At 43.8% G+C, this 7,708-nt stretch overlaps 1 pseudogene; it reads left to right on the top strand.

Moving 5' to 3' along the window:
* Window positions 1-1,632: 1,632 nt before the first annotated feature.
* On the top strand, window positions 1,633-4,588 carry LOC101422423 (eukaryotic translation initiation factor 4E transporter-like; annotated as a pseudogene).
* The last annotated feature ends 3,120 nt before the right edge of the window (window positions 4,589-7,708 follow it).

Raw genomic sequence — 7,708 nt, 5'->3', positions numbered from 1 at the left:
GTTATAGATAAGCTATAGATTCTTAAGTTCCATCTTTGTGCCACATTTGGAATGAGTTTGAAGTTAGAATTTGGAAGTACTTGACCAAAACCCCTGTAATTTGAGAGAGTAGGCTAATATCAAGGTCATTACTCATTTATAGTCAATGAATTGCTAAGGACTTGAAACTTGTCTGAAAATCCCGAGCAAAAAGAAAGAGCAAGTACCTAATTACAATATATCTGTACAATCATCCTTTCCATCACAAACCTAGTTCTTGGAGGTCTTCCCTCAAAACCTGAAATTGAGGAATTTGACATTTCTTGTGAAAGGGCACAAACATTGGAAGAGGACCTAAGAGCCAGAGAATGGCCAGGGCCATCAAGTCTATTACCTAGATAATCAACTTAAGAGTGGAGCCAATAGTGATGTTGAAGGAGTACTGGAGAAGATTGTGGGAAGATGGTGGAGTAGGGTATTAAAGATTTGTCCTTCCACTAGAACAACTACTTAAAAAGCAGGAGCTGTTTGAAACAACTATTTTGAAACTCTGGAGACCAGAAGAACATTGTACAGCATTTAAGGGAGAGCAGGAGGAAGAAGCCGATATATTACAGTAAAGAATTGTCCATACCCCTCTTTCTTGTCAGAACACAGTGCCGTCCTGCACCTGGTTAGCTCACTGTTGACAGAAGGCAGACATAAAAATCCTCTTCCCCAAGACCAGGGGTGGGCATGGCTGAAAACTGATCATGGCTTTTTATTAGCAACTTTGGATGGCTGGGGGTTTGGCTCTGAGGATAACCATTGTTTCAACCTACCTCAGAAAAATGCCATGTCAGGGGAAATCTAAAGATACTACACTTCCTCAGGGCTGTGGGAGACAGTTGAAGGACTGCATTTGCTGGGCAGGCCAAGAAAGTTCAGCTTTGGGGAACCATTGAAGAAGAGCAGCGCCCTTCCTGATCCCCTGCCCAAGGCACTTTGGAACCAATGTGCACCCCATTCATGGGTTCCTGGCCACATGTTAGCTGGGAAAGACTGACAAGGGGATGTTCCCTCAGGCATGAACCTCCTCCCAGAAGTTGCCCTCCAGGCAAAAGTAGACTGAACACCTCCCAACAAAGAAAAGCCCAGGACCACATGACTTCACAGAGAATTCTACCAAACATTCAAAGAAGCCTTAACTCCAGTTCTGCTTAAACTCTTCCAAAAATTTAAAGAGGGGGCAACATTCTCTAGTTCATTCTATAAGGCCCATATCGTCCTCCTCATACCAAAGCCAGATAAAGATACCACAAGAAAAGAAAAATACAGACGAAAATCTTTTATGAATACAGGTGTAAAAACCCTTAATAAAATATAAGCAAACTGAATCTAATAGTGTATTAAATAATTATACACCATGATCAAGTGAGATTTATCCCTGGTGTGCAAGGTTGGTTCATCAAAATAATATCAGTTAAGGGGCTCAAGGCCAGCCGGGCGGCTGGCAGGCAGTGGGCGGGCTGGGGGGCCAGAGCCGCTGAGCCGGGGTGGATGGCAGTGGCCCTGCCTCGACTCCAGCTCCGGGCACCTGGGCCGGGGGACTCGGCCTTCCCACTCCCTCCGGCCCGCCTCCCCTCCGTGCAAAGTACTGTAGACCTGGGAGCCATGGATAGGAGAAGTGTGGGTGAAACAGAAAATGGAGATGCCTTCCTTGATCTGAAGAAGCTGCCAGCCTCCAAATCCCCCCATCACTATACAAAAGGAGCTCTTGGATATAAAAGAGCGCCCCCATTCCAGACAAAGGCCATCAGGCCTCTCTGAAAAATATGACGGTGATGGTGTCTGGGACCCTGAGAAATGGCATGCCTCTCTCTACCCAGCTTCAGAACGGAGCTCACCAGCGGAAAGTCTAAAGAAAGAAGTGGGCATAGCCCGGCCTTCCCTGGTGCACAGGATAGTAGATCCACGAGAACGTGTAAAGAAGACGAGTTAGATGTTGTTCTCAGCCCACAGAGACGAAGCTTTGGGGCGGGGGGTGCCATGTCAAGGTTGCTGTTAGCTCTCTGCGCTCAGGAAGCCCATTGGAGAAAGATAATGATGGGCAACGTCTGCTTGGCGGGCGCAGGATTGGCAGTGGGAGAATAATCTCTGCCCGGACCTTTGAGAAGGATCATCATTGTAGCGATAAGACCTGCGGCACTTGAGAGACAGAGACCGCGAGAGGGACTACACCGACAAGCATTTCAGGAGAGAGTTTGGGGATAGTATGTGTGTCTTTGGTGGACGTAGAAGAAGAACCAGAATGGTTCTCAGCTGAACCCCCAAGTCAGTCAGAAACCATTGAGCTTACTGGCTTTGACGATAAGATACTAGAAGAAGATCACAAAGGGAGAAAATGAACAAGACGAAGGACAGCCTCTGTGAAGGAAGGCATAGTCCAGTGCAATGGAGGAGTGGCTGAAGAGGATGAGGTGGAGGTCATCCTGGCATAGGAGCCTGGTGCTGATTGGGAAGTGCCAAGGGATGCTGTCTTGCCAGAGCAGTCCCCAGGAGAATTTGACTTAAATGAGTTCTTCACCCTTGAAAAGGTGCCATGCTTGGCTTCGATGATAGAAGATATTTTGGGAGAAGGGTCAGTCTCTGCCAGTTGGTTTAGTAGGTGGTTCTCTAATGCAAGCCAATCAGGAAGCTGGTCCAGCAGTCTTGGGTCAATGCCACATGAAGAACTGGAAAGACTTGAAGTTCTAGAGCAAGCCATCCTCTGTACTGGATAGAACTCAGGAGGTTATTTTGCTCCTATACCATTGGAAGACCATGCTGAAAATAAAGTGGATATTTTAGAAAGCCAAAGTGGACTTACAACCTCTTCTCTTCAGCCTTTCTGCAAATAAAGAAAAACTTTAAAAAAGAAGAAAAAAAAAAAAAAGAAAAACTTAAAGAAAGTTTACATTCAGGAGTTGTGCTTTCCATGGAAGAAGTCAAAGCAGGGCTTAAGGGCTTGAAGGTGGACCAGCAAGTGAAGAATTCAACTCCCTTCATGGCTGAACACTTAGAGGAGACCTTGAGTGTTGTAACCAGCAATTGGCAGCTCAAAAAGGATGGAGATATGACTGCTTTCAACAAGCTAGTGAGCACCATGAAGGCAGGTGGGACTTTGCCTTCACAGCCCAAAATCAGCCGAAACCTTGAAAGCCATTTGATGTCCCCTGCTGAGATCCCAGGCCAGTCTGTCCTGAAGAACATCCTGCAGGAACTTCTGGGTCTACCAGTCCAGAGACCTGCTTCTTCCAATCTTCTGAGTGGCCTTATGGGGAACCTGGAGCCTACAGCACCTTTACTGGGTCAAAGAGCGCCTTCTTCTCCCTTGTCACAGGTGTTTCAGACATGAGCAGCTTCAGAAGACTACCTTCACCCCAGAATACCATCACAGTTGGTTTCACCCCAGGGCCACAGCAGCAGCTGCTCAGAGATCCCTTCTAAGGCATGCACAAGCCTATGAGCCCTGCTGCAGCCCAGCAGATGAGTCAGCTGGAGTTGCAACAGACCACTTTGGAGGGGTTGGCCCTGCCTTATGACCTTGCAATGCAGGCAGCAAACTTCTACCAGCCTGGTTTTGGCAAACCACAGATGGACAGAACCCGAGATGGATTCAGAAACAGGCAGCAGTGAGTGACCAAATCACCAGCACCTGTGCACCAAGGGAATTCCTCTTCCCCAGCCCCTGCTGCCTCCATCACAAGCACTCTTTCTCCTTCTTTCACTCCTACCTCAGTGATTTGTAAGATGTACGAGAGCAAAGAGAAAAGCAAGAGGGAGCCAACATCTGGAAAAGCAACTCTTGGTGACAGCAAAGAGGACACTCAGAAGGCCAGTGAAGAGAATGTCCTCTCATCCAACTCTGTGCCCAGTGCTGATAGAGACTCTTCTCCCACTACAAATCTCAAACTGTTAATGTTGCAGTGGTCCTCATGTTCCATCCGCCTATCCCAGACCAACTGTTACACCAAGAACAAGATTATCAACCTAAAACAACTGGGAGAGAAACCCCCACCTTGGCTTCCCCAGTTCCAGGAACACCTTTTCTCTGCCCTGTCTACCAAGTTCCCCTTGTCCCCCATGTACCAATCATTTTGCCTGCTCACCAGCTTCACCCTGACTTGGTTCAAAGGATGCTGGCCCAGGGAGTACATCCACAGCATCTTCCAATTTTCCTCCAAGCTGGTGTGCTTCCTCCAGGGATGGACCTGACTCATTTACAGGGAATATCTAGTCCAATCCTGGGTCAGCCCTTTTACCCTTTACCCACCACTAGTCACCCTTTCCTAAACCCTTGTCCAGGGATACTTCTGCATCTGGCAATGATGTAACAGCAGCTACAGCATTCAGTTCTGCATCCTCCAGGTTCTGGTTCCCAGGCAGCAGCTGTTGGCATTTAGACCACCCCAAGAATGTGCCCAACCAGTCAGGCCTGCCCCATATGTACTCTCAGCTGGAGCACCACACCAGCAAGAGGAATAGCTCCCCTGTGGGCCTCGCCAAATGGTTTGGCTCAGATATGCTGCAGCAGCCCCTGACCTCTATGCCCACCAAAGTCACCAGTATAGATGAACTGGAATACTGACAGTGAACATGTCAGGTGAGCTTACCTAAAGCTGGACTTATGGTGACACTCAAGTCGGGACTCACTCTGGTTCCTCTTTCTCAAGTGGTTTACGGACTTTTACTCTGGCGCAGTCTGTGTGAAGATGTCTGGCACTTTTACGTTGAATACTCATGCACCTGCCATGGCCTGCATTAGGATGGAAGGATCTCTTAACCAATCAAGAGGTGTCTACATGGTCTGAATACAGGATGTGCTGTGTTGTCAACCCTGGAAACAGTCTTTTTTTTTTGTAAGATACGTGAATGAAATTTCAGTGCCTTCACCAAGAGGTGGCCCCTAAGGGTTCTTCTGAGGAAATAAATACCCTTATGGACAGACCTGTGTATAAACAACTTTTGTATATACATATAGGATAGCTTTTTTGAACTTATACAACTGTACATAAAAGTAGCTGGTATTAATTAAGCCTGTGTCAACAGTTTGGATTTTTTTCATTTGTACATTTGGGACTTTTTTTTCCTTTTGGTTGATTAAAGTTGCATATGCTAAGTGTGTGAAAGAAAAAAAAAAGAATATCAGTTATTCTTATACACATTAACACAATGAAGGAAAAAAAATTAAAAATTATAAAAAATCATCTCAGTTGATGCAGAGAAGTCATTTGACAAAAATCTAGCAAAATCTTGATATAAAAAAACTTAGAACACTAGGAATAGAAGGAAAGTTTCCTCAGCATGATAAAGGGCATATATGAAAAGCCCATAGCTAATATCCTCTTTATTTTTTTTTTAAGATTTATTTATTTATTTATTTAAATCCCCTATCCCCCTCGCCCCCCAGTTGTCTGTTCTCTGTGTCTATTTGCTGCGTCGTCTTCTCTGTCTGCTTCTGTTGTTTTCAGTGGCATGGGAATCTGTGTTTCTGTTTGTTGCATCATCTTGCTGCATCAGCTCATTCTTAGGCAGGCTGCACTTTCTTTCACGCTGGGCAGCTCTCCTTAAGGGGCGCACTCCTTGCGCATTGAGCAACTCTACGCAGGGGACACCCCTGCGTAGCACAGCACTCCTTGCGCGCATTAGCACTGCACGTGGGCCAGCTCCACATGTATCAAGGAGGCCCAGGGTTTGAACCACGGACCTCCCATGTGTAGATGGATGACCTAACCACTGGGCCAAGTTCACTTCCCTAATATCCTCTTTAATGGGGTAAGACTGAAAGCTTTCCCTTTAAGATCAGCAACAAGACAAGGATAGCCACTGTTTCCACAGTTTTTCAGCATTGCACTGGAAGTTCTAGCCAGAGAAATTAGGTAAGAAAAAAGAAATAAAATTCATAAAAATTGCAAAGGAAATAGTAAAACTTACCTTATTTGCAGAGGACATGATCCTATATAAAGAAAATACTGAAAAATCCACATCAAAGCTCTTAGAGCTAATATATGAATTTAGCTTTTATAGAGAACCAGATCAACATCTCAATATCTCTAGCTTTATATACACAAGCAATGAAAATAAGATGAAGAAAACAAGAAAAATGCCATTCACAATAGCAACTAAAAGAATCAAATATCTAGGAATAAATCTAATTAAGGATCTAAAGAACATGTCCATAAAAAACTACAAAACATTGCTAAAAGAAATCAAAGAAGACCTAAACAAATGGAAGGATATTCAATATTCATGGATTGAAAGGCTAAATATTGTTAAAATGTCAATCTTATTCAAAGCACATAGGTTCAATGCAATCACAATCAAAATTCCAAAAACCTTTTGGGAGAAATGGAAAAGCCAACCATCAAATTTATGTGGAAGGGTAGGGGACCCATGTAGCTAAAGTGATCTTGAAAAAGAATGAAGTTGGAGAACTCACACTTCCGGTTTTAATACTTAGAAAGCTACCATAAGCAAAACAGTATGGTACTGGAACAAGCCTGACATATAGATAAATGGAATAGAGAGCTCAGAACTCAACTCTTATATTTATGGCCAACTGATTTTTGACAAAGAGGCAAAGATGACTCAATTAGGGAATGTGGCAGTTTGATATTATTTATGAATTCCAAAAAGAGATATTATGTTTGTACAGTGGTCAGTTCCTCTGGGCATGATGCTCTTTGTACTAAATTCAAATGTTACATTTACATGATTAAAGTAAGATTGGGGCATTGATTTGGCCATGTCAGTAGGGAATTGTGTCACCCCCTTCAGTGGGCAGATACTCACAGAAAAAGATAAGGCAGAGAAAGAGAAACAGCTCATTAGACATGGCAGAGGCTGTGGGAAGTGAGGTGAGCCTGGTGGTCTACAACTGACCTTGTGAAGAGAACAGAGCAGCTGAGCCCAGAAAGAAATGAGCTCCAGGGAGAAATATGATCCTTATACCAGCGTACACCTGACATCAGAAGAAGCTGGGACCACAGTGCCATAAGAGGAAGAAGAAGGGCTGCAGCCTCACAGACATTGCCTGCCATCTTGCTTATATGGCCTATGACTTTGGATGAGAAAGCCACCTCTTATGGTACCTTAACTTGGACTCTTTAGGGCCATGTGACTATAAGCTTCTACTCCAAATAAATACTCTTTATAAAAGCCAAAAGAGTCTGGTACTTTGCATCAGCACCCCTTGTATGACTAAAAAAGGGAAGAATTGTGTCTTCAACCAATCATGAAGGGAAAAATGAGATCTCTATTTACAAACCAAAGAAGGAGAACCCCTACCTCACACTTACACAAAAATCAACTCTACATAAAATAAATACCTAAATATCAGAGCCAGAACTATCAAACTCCCAACACAGGGAAGCACCGTCAGTACATCGTGTTGGGCAATGATCTCTTGGACTTTACAACCAAAGCACAAGGAACAAAAGAAAAAAATGGATAAATGTGTTCTTATTTACATTTAAAACTTTTTTTGCCTGAAAGGATTTTTCGTGAAAGTAAAATGACAATCTACACAATGAGATAAAACATTTGGAAACCATATATCCAGTAAAGGTTTAATATCCAGAATATATAAAGAAATTCTTCAACTTAACCACAAAAAGACAAACAACTGAACTAAAAAATAAGCAAGACTTGAATAAACATTTCTGCAAAGAAGATATACGAATGACCACAAAACACATGAAAAGATGCT

This window comes from Dasypus novemcinctus, chromosome 2, assembly GCF_030445035.2.
Source record: "Dasypus novemcinctus isolate mDasNov1 chromosome 2, mDasNov1.1.hap2, whole genome shotgun sequence".
NCBI lineage: Eukaryota > Metazoa > Chordata > Mammalia > Cingulata > Dasypodidae > Dasypus > Dasypus novemcinctus.
Note: the sequence above shows the minus strand (reverse complement) of the source record. Positions and strands in the feature narration are given on the sequence as shown.